The sequence below is a fragment of the Thermobia domestica genome, chromosome 6 (assembly GCF_964235325.1).
Source record: "Thermobia domestica chromosome 6, izTheDome1.hap1.1, whole genome shotgun sequence".
In the NCBI taxonomy this organism is placed as follows: Eukaryota; Metazoa; Arthropoda; class Insecta; order Zygentoma; family Lepismatidae; genus Thermobia; species Thermobia domestica.
Genome location: NC_137459.1, coordinates 205,736,455 through 205,750,577, shown reverse-complemented (window position 1 = coordinate 205,750,577; position 14,123 = coordinate 205,736,455).

The window sequence follows — 14,123 nt, the reverse complement described above, 5'->3', positions numbered from 1 at the left end:
CCGCTTTGTTCCGTTACGTTGGCACAAACCTGTGCGAAATCAGACTCGTTGAGCTCATTAGAATTGAGTAGAGTGTGTGGTTTTGAGATTTTGTGAGTGACATTTGTTTCTTACATTTGCAAAACCAAATGAGAGAAACTGTCAGTAAGTAAAGAATATGAACATAGAATCTTCTACGTCAGTGGTCTTTTGAAAATTAATGTGCTGTTTGGGAACGAAGATCAATGCCTATGTTGAAAATAAAACAAACAGAAGGCAAGGGAGTTCTGCATGCATTGGTACAATAAAATTGTTTGTAGTTGTTGAAATAAAGAGCAGCTTATGAAAAATATTTAAGTCTTATTCTGTTTTTTAAAGGGAAATTAAGTGACACAAAATGACTTGATTGAATGCTTGTCATGTGTTTTGAACATTATAATTAAATACAAAATTTTATAAGTAGAGTTTGTTTCAGTACAAGTAGACTAAACAACATATGTTACTTGTGAAGCGCAAATAATGTGAGAGTCCATCTTCCCCAGCCGATCCCCAATTATAACAATTAAACTGCATTACGGCGAATTAAGGTCAGCTATGAGTCACATACGTGAATTTCATTATGAAAATTGAGATCCGAATCCAATAAGAGCTGTCGATGGACTACAATTACGTTAAATTTATGTGAATGTGTCTGCTTGTGTTTCTGTAGTAAAATATTTATGTCTTGTTTCATTTTATTATTATTATTATTATTATTATTATTATTATTATTAGTAGTAGTAGTAGTAGTAGTAGTAGTAGTAGTAGTAGAAGTAGAAGTAGTAGTAGTAGTAGTAGTAGTAGTAGTAGTAGAACATTGGGCCTACTCTGTTCAAAATATCACCCTTCGCCAATGTATTCAAGTGATATATAGAAAACAATCATAACTTATGATAGAGTAGAAGATAAAAGTAAACAACTGGTACTTCGTAATACGAGATTAAAGCTTGTGGAAAGTGCACCGTTAAACGAACAGTTAGAGGACAAACAGAAGAGCTGAATACACATGCGCACTTGGTGTAGTGGATAAAGTAGTAGAATTACGTACTAATATTTATTTTAACATGGGAGTCCTGTCTTCAGAGACTTTTTTAAAGTAAAGAATCTTCATTTTACTGAATGCAAGAATATATATATATATATATATATATATATATATATATATATATATATATATATATATATATATATATATATATATATATATATGTAGGCTCTTCCATAAATCGTGTAATTTTCTACAGCACTAGAAGAAGATGAAGTTTTCACACTATTAAAGTAAAATTTGCCACTCTTGAGAAATATCTGAATTTTTCGAATTTCTAAAGGAAATAATAGATAATTGCCGTTTAGCCAGCTTTTAGGGGTGTAAACACGAAAGTTCATTTTCCTTAAGGGAGATTCAATGTTAAATTTTGGAAGCAGTTTTCTCCTATAATTATTCGTAAAGATTTTGGTACAAATGAGTTGTATTTGTTACAAAATGCAAAAACATACATTCACAAAGTTAGTAAAGCCGTCTCAAACATATTTTTGGGGAGGCTCCCCTTTTAGTGGTAAAAAAGGTGATGGGTGATGTGTTACCAAAATCCCAAAATTTAGTTTCGGGATGCCAGTGAGCATCAGATTTTTCACAACAGTCACAGAATTAATATGCTAATGCTCCTTGTATGTGCCAGTGACTTATATGGGGCTATTGCCCCCTTTCAAAAATTAAAAAAATCACCATAAATATCCTATTAGGGACATTTGAGAAGAAGGAATTTTTTGTCGATTAATGTGAAAAATGGCTTCGTTGTAGCAAAAAGGTATGCTTTTTTATTTTTATTTATTTATTTTTTACATCTGGAATGTTATTTTGGTAATCACCGCCTTAGGAGGGCACAGGGAGTGAAGCATTAGATGATGGATATTGACAAAAGTTCCAAATTTTGCTTGGGAAATGTCGGTGAGCGTCAGATTATTCACAAATGTCACAGAATTAATATTCCAATTCTCATTGCATGGTCAGTACCTTATATGGGGCTATAGTTCCCTTCAAAAAAAAGGAGGGAGAAAGAAAATAAAATCATTGTTAGGATCATACGAGAAGATTTTTTTTTTTTTGTTAATTAATGCGAAATTTGGTGGCATTGTAGCAAAGAAGTATGCATTTACGAAATCTGGAATGTTATTTTGATAACGCACCGCCTTAAGGGAGGGGGACAGGGGGTGAAGCATAAGTTGGTGGATCTTTATAAAAATTTCAAATTTTATTTTGGAAAATCCAATGTGTGTCAGATTGATCGCAAATAATACAAAATTAATATTCCGATATTCCTTGCATGTGCCTGTGACTGATACTGAGCTACAGCCCCCTTCAAAAAATCACATTAAAAATTCATGAGAAATACCCTTAGCAGGGACATACGGAAGAAGCTATATTTTGTCAATTAATGTGAAATTTGGCGTTATGATAGTAAAAATCTGGTATATTATTTCGGTAACAGGAGGCACAGGACACGGAGGGTAATTTGGTACCTTTGCGGGTCGTAGGTGGAGGACTGATAGAAATTCCAAATTTTATTTTGGGAGTGCTCATGAATGTCAAATTAGTTGCAAGATGCACAGAATTAATGCTCCATACTACTTTTATGTACCAGTGACTAATATGGGACTACAGCTCTCTTTGAAGAGCATCATAAATTCAATATGACGGTTCTTACGTGAAGACCTACGGGCAGAAGCATTTTTTTTTTATAATTAATCTGAAATTTGGCATTATTTTAAAAAAAAAAAACTGTTTGTTTAGAAACAATTATTAAGTGGCAATAAGATAATACCCACGTGTGGATTTATTTTAATTTGCATTTTTAGTTGGAAAATACAATAACACTCTTTCGCTTGTACCTATGATTTTGCATGCGTCTGAAATTTGATTAATTACGGCCATTCCTTATTATTGGGCAACGGTAGTGACAAGAAAAATTCAATATTTTCGTTATTTGTGTTATTGGCTTGAGCGCAAAAATAATCACTAATTGCCCAGAATATACGCTCAGAAGCTACTTCCATGTACCAGTGATCATTGTAGGGCTACAACTTCTCCTTCCCGGTCCCAAAATAACTTTGTAAACCAAAATAAATATCCACACCACCTTCGTATTCGGCTGCAACTACAAATCTTTTAGAAACGAAGTTTGGGGAATGACTTATTTTTATGGTGTGTACTGTCAAATGGCCACCAAGTAGCTCAGATCTTGTTCCATGCGATTTTTTTTTCTTGTGGAGATTCCTAATACAAATCATACCAAAAATTATGTAACAATGTAGAATACAAAACAAAGAGTTATCCAGAGCGTAGAGGTGATCACTCCAGATATGTTGTAAAAGATGTTCACAGTGGTTTTAGTAAATCTCATTAATTCATGTCTTGCTCGTTCACGAGGCATGCTGAATAAAAGTAAATTCATTTTATCTGTCTTACATTTAGATTAATTAAATCTTTAAACAATTTAGTTAAAGACGACTGAGCCAAAAGAAACTGTTATTTTTAAGAAGAAATGATATATTTTCTTAGGTTTATGGTATAGCCTTACTCATCTTGATCCTTATTCCTCTCGAGACATTTGCTTTCACTACAACAATTTGTCCATACGATTTCCTGACGTGCTTACATATCGGCCATTCCATGCAAAAGTAAACCTTGTAGTGAAATTTTCATGTTGTTGGTATTTAACTGAAAATATGCTTTAAGTTAGCGAAGAATGTGTATCATTGACTGAAAAAGAAATAAACGCAATTAAAATTTGCTTTGTCCAATTTTGGCAGTTTGAGTTTACTGAACTGCCTGTGCATTGCCGGGAAATATTTCAGGCGTTTGTTGGCAACATTTATTTATCTATATTACTGACTTTGAGAAAGCAACGCTTGGAGGAAAAAAGTCATTGTCTGTTGTGTGTATGATTCAGTGTTCGGCAGTGGATTATCACTTCTGATTCTCCTAGAAATAGCTCAGCGCTTAACCGCTTAACTTATATTTTTTTTTTTTCGCAAGGGTCGTTCCAAATTTTATATTTTTTTTTCGGTACAATGTAAATATGCTATTTCAATTTAGTCATTTCGTCAATAAGCATTGGCCTTCAATGCAAAATATTAGCCAAAAATAGTTAAATGAATCTTACCGACATCTAGCAAACACCCATACACTCAGCTGCGTATGGCGAACGTAAGGATTCGTCGTTTAAATTAATATTTAGATCTTTTTTCTTTGCACGAATATATTCGTGTTCATAATTTTAGGGCAAAACAAAAATAACGTAATAATTCGTGGTTTTAAGTTAAGCGGTTAAAAGTGTTTCGGATGTCCCGTCCGTAAGGAAAAAGGCAAAGAAGTTCTTTTTATGTTCTATAGAAAAATAATAACGTTCTGAAAACACATATGTAAAGGAAGAAATGTAATTTCAATTTAATTTCAAAGTGTGATCAACCAGTGATTCATATTTGACAAATAAACGAATTAAGAAAATGTGTCTCGTCCGTAAGAAGTACTCAATACAGTTACTATTTGTTGCCATCACTGAAAGGGGGGCTACAATTCTCAGCAATGAAACTATACAAAAGGTTCAAGATTTCTACAGCCGTGACGACATAAGTAGGCAAGCTCCTGGAAAGCGCGATTTCAAGAGCGTTAAAACTGATAATGGAAAAATTTAAAAAAAAAATCTTTTAATGACAGTAAAAGAAACATTTGCTTTGTTTCGTACAGAGTATCCTGAAATTAGAGTAAAGAAAAGTAAGTTCTACGAATTGAGACCAACACACATTATGCTTAGTTCTAAAATGCCACATAATGTTAGTGTCTGTAAGCTTCACGCGAACTTCAATTTCATTGTGAGTGACCTGGTCAAGGCAATACATGGTTTTCCTAAAACCGCCAAATATCTTAAAGGCCTTTGCTGTGATGTGCCCAACGGAAATTGCATGACTGGAAACTGCCAGCTTTGTACAACAGATCTTTCAGCTTTTGTTGGTAGTGTGATTTAAGTGAAGAAATTTTTTGGAAGCAGTGGGTTGATGTGAACGGACACCCAACTCGTTGTACTGTCCATGGCACTGTTCCAGATGCAGTAAATGTGATACGAGAAAGCTTGTTAAAATTTAAGACTCACTGGTTTGTTAAGATGACCCAAGAATCTTACTTTCAAATGAAAAAAGAGAACTTGAAGTGTGGTGAAGTTGTTCTGCAAGTAAATTTTGCAGAAAATTATTCCTGTGTGGCACAAGACGAAATACAGAGTGCACATTGGAACGAAACTCAAGTCACTATCTTTCCTGGTATGGCCTGGATGAAGAATTCAAAGCAGTGCTATGCGATTATTAGTAACAATACGAGCCACGGCAAGTCCTGTGTGTGTGTGTCTCCTTGAAAACTTTAATTACTGACTTAAAGGCAAAACACAAAATTGAGCATATGAATGTTTTCTCAGATGGAACTTTTATGCAACTTCTCACGAGAAAGGAGCCGTGGACGGTGTAGGATTCACACTCAAGAGAATGGTGTGGGAAAGGGTTAAGTCTCGACAGATGGAGGTTTCTACAGCAAGGGAATTTTTCAAATGCTGCACTGAGCTTTGTAAGCCCGACGGAATTCAGTTATTCTTCGTTGGTGAAGAAATTGTGAGTGAACACAGGGATATTCTCGAGAAAAGGTGGACCCGCGTTTGTTCTATGCCGCAAGTTCAGTCTCGACATTATTTTCGCCCTGTTGATGAGCGTCAGATTGAAACCGGAAGAGCTGTTCAATGTGAGACAAGTTGTTACGAAGTGTGGAAGCACGCTGAGCTACAATCTTCAGATTTATATCCAAGTGAAGAGATTGAAGACCGTCCGAAAGGAGCGCGAGTGAAATCCAGTGATATTTACTCGGATTCCGGATAATAATGTGATAATCCCCAATAAGTTAAGCAGAGTGACATTAAAAGTAGCCAAATTGGTTAAAGTGTTCGGAGAAATTAAACACACACACACAAACAATTGTTGTCACTTAAGGTGGTGTTGAGAAGAATGATGTTATTGAAATTTTGTACGTGATATCGAGTTTGCTAAATATTTTAAAATGTGAATTCAACTATTTACATCCAAGTGAAAAATCTGTGAAGTTACAAGTCTCATCCAATCTCCTTGGCTTAATATCGTAGGCCAGACGGAATATTTGTAGTTTTCTAGTAATATTGCAAATTTAAAAGAGTAATATGCTATGTACTTGTTACATGTAGTTGTGTTAATTTTTAAAAGAGTTCAAGTGCATAATTCCTTTCTGTTTCTCGAATCTGTAAACATTATGTCTAGTTTTAGTTCTTTTGTGGGTAATAACTAAGTTCAGACAGTAAAGAATGTTCCAAGAAGTCCTTTTTAGCAATTATTTTTTGTCCCGTCCGTAAGATAATTCTTGGTCCCGTCCGTAAGATTACTAACTCTTTTTTTATTGAGTGAAATATAAATTTTCTCAGATGAAACGTGAGGCAACGTGTAGGTAAATAGTTTAAACCTAACATGAAAAAAAAAAAAATAAGCTTGCTAAAATTTTGCAATTCGCAGAAAATGGCGCTCAAGTTGACGTCTACAACAACATGTGTCCAAAAAATGTCCCGTCCGTAAGTTTAGTTACTGATCATCATAAACACGGTAAAATCGATTTCTGTTATTAAAAAATAAGGTTAGATAAAAGGAGCCCAGCTACCAATCTTAAGATATATAAACAATCCTATATATTTTATAGAATTTTGTTTTTTTGTTACAATCGTGAGCTAAAATGTCCCGTCCGTAAGAATGGAATGGCCGATATGCAGTATACGAGTAAGCTACTGCGTGGAAGGTGGGATCATACACTTATTGTGTAAGAAGTAGGGAAAAGTTACGTTTTTATGAATAAAGAAAACAATATTAAAATTTAAAGGTCACCTATTAGACTTTTAATTTTTTAAAATATTACTTCTCATTATATTTTTTTCGTTCGTAGTACCCGCGCCATTTTCTATTGTCATTTTGTGTTCTATTTCGAGCTGGATTGCTTAAGCGTGCAGAAAATATACAGTTGACTTGTACGTGTAATTTTATGCTATAACAAGAGTCCAATTTGGGTTTTAAAAACGCAAAATTATTTGATTATATTCCAGTTATGCCAAAACAACAAAGCTATATGCTCAATCTGGTACACTGACAAACGATATTCATTTACACTAGACTCGAGATTTAAAAAAAAAAAAAAAAAAAAAAACATTATTCTGCAATAATGACAAATTGCACATTAATTGTAAACATATTTACCTTCTTCCCGTACATCCCTGCTAAGGATACTTACCGTAATTTATATTAATTTTGGAAGGGTGGACGTAGCCCAATATCAGTCACAGGCACATGCAAGGAGCATCGAAATATTAATTATGTATGATTTGTGATTAATCTAACGCTCCCTGGAATTTCCAAAATAAAGTTAGAAATTTTTATCAAGATCCACCAAATTACGCTTCGCACCCTGTGCCCTCCTAAGGCGGTGTATTACCAAAATAACATTCCAGATTTGGAAAACGCATACTCTTTTGCTACAATGACGCCAAATTTCGTATTAATTAACAAAAATACCTTCTTCTCATATGTTCCTACTAAGGATATGTATGGTGATTTTTTTTTTATTTTTGAAAGGGGGTTCTCACCCCATTATCATGTCACTCTTACATATAAGGAGAATTAGAGCATTCATTCTGTGACATTTGTGATTAATCTGATGCTTACTGGTATTACGAAAAAAAAATAGGATTTTGGTAACATATTACCTACCACCTTTTTACGCCCCTTGCCCCCAAAAGAAAGGCCTTCACAAAATAATGTTTGAGACGGCTTTACTAGCTTTGCGAATGAGTGTTTTTGCATTTTGTAACAAATACAACTCATTTGAACCAAAATCTTTACGAATAATTATTAGAGAAAACTGCTTCCAAAATTTAACATTCTATTTCCCATAAGGAAAATGAACTTTCGTGTTTACACCCTAAAAGGTGGGCTAAACAACAATTATCTCTTATTTCCTTTACAAATTCGAAAAATTCAGATATTTCTAAATAAGAGTGCCAAGTTTTACTTTAATAGTGTGAAAACTTCATCTTCTCCTAGTGCTGTAGAAAATTACACGAATATATATATATATATATATATATATATATATATATATATATATATATATATATATATATATATATATATATATATATATATATATATATATATAATTCATATATATATTCTATAATTCGTGTTATTTTCCACAGCGCTGGGAGAAGATGAAGTTTATACACTATTAATGTAAAATTTGGCACTCTTATTGAGAAGTATCTGAATTTTTCGAATTTGTAAAGGAAATAAAAGAAAATTGCTGTTTAGCCCCCTTTTAGGGGTGTAAACACGAAAGTTCATTTTCCTTATGGAAGATTTAATGTTAAATTTTAGAAGCAGTTTTCTCCAATAATTATTCGTGAAGATTTTGGAGCAAATGAGTTGTATTTGTTACAAAATGCAAAAACACTCATTCGGGCACAGGGGGCGAAACATAAAATGATGGATGTATATATAATTTCCAAATTTTATTCTGGAAGTGTGAATGAGTATTAGATTAATCACAAATGACACAGAATTAAGATTCCGATGCTCCTTGCATGTGCCAATTATTGATGTGGTGCTACAGCCACCTTCCACAAATCACCAAAAATCACGATAAATATCCTTAACAGGGACATACCAAAAGAAGCTTTTTTCATATTGGTCGATTACTGTGAAATTTGGCGTTATTGTAATAAAAAGTTATGTATTTTCCAAATCTGAAATGTTATTTTGGTAACAGGGGTAATTTTTTTGCTTTGGAGGGCACAGGGGCCGAAGTATAAAAATTCCAAATTTTATTTTGGTAGTGCCAATGAGCATGAAAGTAATTGCAAGGCGCACAGAATTAATGCTCCTATGCTATTTCCATGTACAATCTGTAGCAAAGAACCTGCAACATGAGCATGTAAGTTTATTGTGAAACTACGACTAACAGCACAGGGAATCAACATAACGTCTAAGTGACATGAATCACGCCAGGAGAAACCTCGGCGTCCTCCCCTGCACACTTATTTTGAAGAAAAACTTCGTCGTTTCACAATAAACAGATATGCTCACGTTGCAGGTTTTTTGCTGCGGACTGTACCAGTGACTGATATTAGGCTACAATCCCCTTTCATAAAACAATAGAAATTCATGATGAATGTCCTTATACGCAAGGACCTACTAGCAGAAGGTAAATATTTTTCATTATTAACCCTTATCCGGGCAAGACATTTTTGTAACGTAAACGGGCAGTCGGGGCCTGTGAGGCCCAGTATATATTTTAGGTGCAGAATACACAAAATCAATGTCTATTGTCACTTACTGTTCAGAGTAGTCTAGAATGTACCGGTATATATTTTTGTCAAGTAGCGAAACTTCGTGTCACGCTTTTGTAAGCCAAGCAGAATAGCAAATCCGGTCCAGACATTTTTGTAACGTAAACGGGCAACCGGGGCCTGTCAGGCCCAGTATATATTTTAAGTGCAGAACACTCAAAATTCAATGTCTGTTGCCGCATACTGTTCCGACTAAAGGTTGCAATAGTCACGTGTTTAATATATAATTATGTGACAATTTGATCTAATATTTGACAGGAATTTCACTGAAGTTATACGGGGCCTTCTAGGCCCCGGTTGCCCGGTTACGTCAGGAAAAGATTTTCAAATTAAAAAAAAAAAAAAAAAACATTAGCTTTACCAACTCGATATGTTCATGATTTTAACTTCGACGAAAGATATTTTTTTTTTTTTTATGTTTTAATGCTCAGATCCGCCTCTTCAGTTTCGGCATCTGAAGACTTTAACCGAAACGGGCTATCATCATCGCATTTTATTTTTCTTTAGCCTTTTTTCATCATCCTTTATTTGCAATAATTGAAGGGAAAAGGGAACAAGGAAAAGGGTGGGAAGGACGGAACCACAACACTCAACATCAAACAACAATGAACAACAAACAAAACAAAACATTTTGAAAAACAAAAAGAAAACGAATAGAAGAACAAAATGGACTTGAGCTATCTCAACAATATTGCTAACTAACAAGAATTTAATTACTATCTGATTCCTACCAAATTTTATTATCATATATTTAACAGAATTCGATTGCTATCTAGCTCCTACCTAAATCGTCATGTATATTATGTTGATAATTCTTTAATATTTCCAAAATCTACAATTTCTATTTTCGTCATTGATTTTAAAGTTCATTAAAATAGCACGAAAAAAATTTTCCTGTTATGCTCTGATCTCCAGTCAGATAATTTCGGTGTCTGCTTAATGCTGTTCTCTTCCTAATCTTGGTTTCTCACCTAAGTGATTTTCACCTGTGTGTGTGTTCCTCTCCTGTGTCATGGTTTCCTCTGTGTGGTTAATAATCACTATGTACACATTACTTAAACACTGCACACACATCACTTCACTAAACACATCACTTTTCTGTAATGCACATAAGTGTCATGCTGACAAAGTTGGTTCTCTGATTTTTTTTTAAATTATGATTAAATTATGATTTTGGCTGTATTTGTTTATGTAGCTGTATTATTCGTTGATCTCGGTTCATCCTGCACATCAAAAAAACGGACCGTGAGTATCGACATGAGGCCCAGGACCCACTCGGAGCACTTAGTGCGGGCCCTGGTCAGTTGTGTCCCGCCGCCGCGTACACACGGACCGGAAGTCGCACGCTATCGTGACCGGATCGCGAAGCGGCTTCGAGATGATGCTCTATTTCCGAGTCTTCATGTCACAATTTCGTATATTATTATATATGATTGTTTCTATTACATATTAGTGTATATTTATTCCCACTCATTTTATCACCATCGCATCACACACACACTCCCAGAATATCCGGAGTTCCTTACCAGTCAAAAGACCGAGAATGCTCTAGGCTTCGACGAAAGATAGAAGAATTCAGTATTTTATGTCTTCGAAATATGTATGGTTATTGAGAAATTTTAGAAAAATGAAGCTACTGGGCCTGGGAGGCCCCGAATGCCCGGATAGGGGTTAAAGTGAAATTTGGCATTATTGTCGAAAAATGTTTGTTTACAAAAAGGGGTTTGGTTCACCTGAATGGGGTACATTTTATCATATATTTCAATCTTCAATAAGAAAGCAAAAAGTCTTCCTTATACTTATCCAACCGAGAAATGTCTTTGGAAGGAATCAGATAAGGATTTTGCAGGTGGCCACTCAGCCGTGGACTCAACGGTGGGTTGCTGACTGCCACGGTTGCTGACTGCCACAGCCAATTATTGGTGCTGATTGCCACGACTGGCGCTGATTGCCAATATCAAGGTGCTGACTGCCACGATGGCGTGCTGACTGCCACGAGCCTGAGAGAAAGTTGCTAGACGTAACATTACCGGACGCCAAGAAGCATGAAAGAAACTATATAATCCTTAGGATCGTGTTGTTCAGACCAACACCTAACAAAGGTAAACAGGTCTCTGTATGTACACTCATGTCCAAAATTATTGTCACATGATTATAAATATGTTGTTCTAGTAACATAATTTGATAACGAATTCGCCCGGTATTTCTTATAATGTTAGTATGTGTATAATCGGCAAAGACAAGTACAGTCTGTTACAAAATAACTGCACCACCTACGAAAAATCTATACATTTTGTGAATGTTTATATATATTATGAAAGATATTAATAGGAATGGTTTCAAATTATTTCTCATACATCGTTTGGTGTTTTATCTACTGCATATATAGAGACAAAAAATTCAAATACAATATATTACATAATACTATGCTACAAATTGTCATTATTACAAAAAATGTGAATATAATTGTTTTCATGTACTTTGTATGAACGCATGTTAACATCTCATTAATGAACAAGAATTGAATGCGAGCTTTTTTGAACAGTTTTGTTAAGTGTATAAAAGCCATAACTGTGTATATACCTCATTCAGTACTTTGTATGTTTCCCATATGCAGCTTTCAATGATGCCAACCTACTTGGCATGCTGTATACGAGAGATTGGCACAAGGATTCGTCTAACTCATGGAACCACACTTGCACCAGAGCTTCAATAAGCTCCTTCCTTGTTTGAAAGCACTTCCCTGAAAGCTTGCGGGACATGATATGCCATAAATTTTCAATAGGATTCATGTCTGGAGAGTTAGGTGGCCACCACAACCTTTGGATATGCATGTCTGCAAACCACTTCTTAACCACAGCAGCTCTGTGACACGGCGCATTATCATCTTGAAATATTAAGTAATCTAAGTTTTTACCTGAGAAATGATCCCTTGCTGTTGATAGAAGTTTACGGTTTAAAATGTCCATGTAAAACTGTGCGTTAACTGACCTGTTGCAAATTTCTAATCTTCCGACACCTTTCGACGTGAAACAGCCCCACACCATTACACTCTCACCAAACTTCTTTGTCGGTGATATACAGTCGCTATTAAGTTCTTCCCCACTTCTCATCCATAGGCGGACGCCACTGTCATTCCCAAGCACCCTAAACTTTTTCTCATCGGAGAAAATCACATGTTCCCATTCTTCAACACCCCACGCTTCGTACATGGTAAGAAAGTGTTTCCTGGCTCTTACGTGATTTCTGTTAAGTATCGGCTTCTTTCTAGGTGTTTTCTTCCTAACTCCTTGTTCTTTTAGCCGTCTGACAACTGTCACGTAGCTTACGCTAACACCTGTATCATCGGACACAGTTTGAGCAATTTGTCGTGAAGATGATGCTCTGTTTGTCAGAGCTAGGCTCTTTATTTTTCTGTCTACACGAGGGCTTGTTTTTCGCCTTCGACCACATTTGTCTCTCAAAGAGGACTTGTTATACATTGTTTGCTTTTTAATAACTCTACCAACCGTTGTATGATGCAGTTCAAGTTGTTTTGCAATTTGACGTTGCGAAATGCCACGATAGTTCAACGCCAATATCTTCCCTTGTTTACGAGGGGATGTGTCATTCAGTATTTTACCCATTTTTAGTATGTAATCACACTAACTATTGAGGAACAATCACAAAGCACTAAATATCATATACAAATTATAAACAACAATCCACAAGCCCAAAAGGTCACGTATGGAAGAAATTTTCATTAACAACGATCAGCGGATTACCATTCACTTGCGCATACATGAGGCAGCCATTTGCATAGTGAATGCACTGCCACCTGTTGAGCGAAGATCACACAAAATCCATGAGTAGTAATAAACAAAAACACATCAAAATGCAATGGCTAACAAGTGTATGATACGTTAAGCCCCTTTAGAGATAAAATTAATTAACAATTTTCTAAGGAAAATTAAAACCTTGAAATTTTAGCAGGTGGTGCAGTTATTTTGTAACAGACTGTATGTGGTAAATTTCATTTCAAAAGAGCAGTAAATAAGAACAATAAAACGAAAATAAAATTTTCTTGTCCATTTAGTTACATTTTATTTTACTTATTATGATTTTCGTATTTGTAATTCTTTTCCTATGAAATTTATCACAAATATAAATTTCCTGATTATACACATAATATAAGTATTAAAAGTACTCTGCAAAATTACCAAATTATATTCTTACAAGAAGACAGTTATAGATATACAACAATAATTTTGGACATGAGTATACTTTCAGTTTTGTCAGGGAGCGGTGCGTACAAAATTGGTACGATTTATGTGTTCTCACTTGAACTCTCTATGTCAGCATGAACTGTATACAGCTGTGCAAATTGTTTCGAACAGCTCTTGAAAGTTCCATCAAAAAAGCACTGCTGGCTGTACCTCACAAGGGAAGTTCAGGAGAAAGAACTCGCCTGCAGAGAAACTAAGCGTGCCATTTGAAGTCCCAATTCATGCTGATTATAACAAGCTAATAAAATTCCTGCACGGCTGAGAACGGTTCGACATATTCAACTTGGAAGTTTATATGAGAAAATGAGGATATACGCATTTATACGCGTTAGGTACAACATAATTAGTAACGAATATTGACATACGAATTGAAAGTTATCGGAAG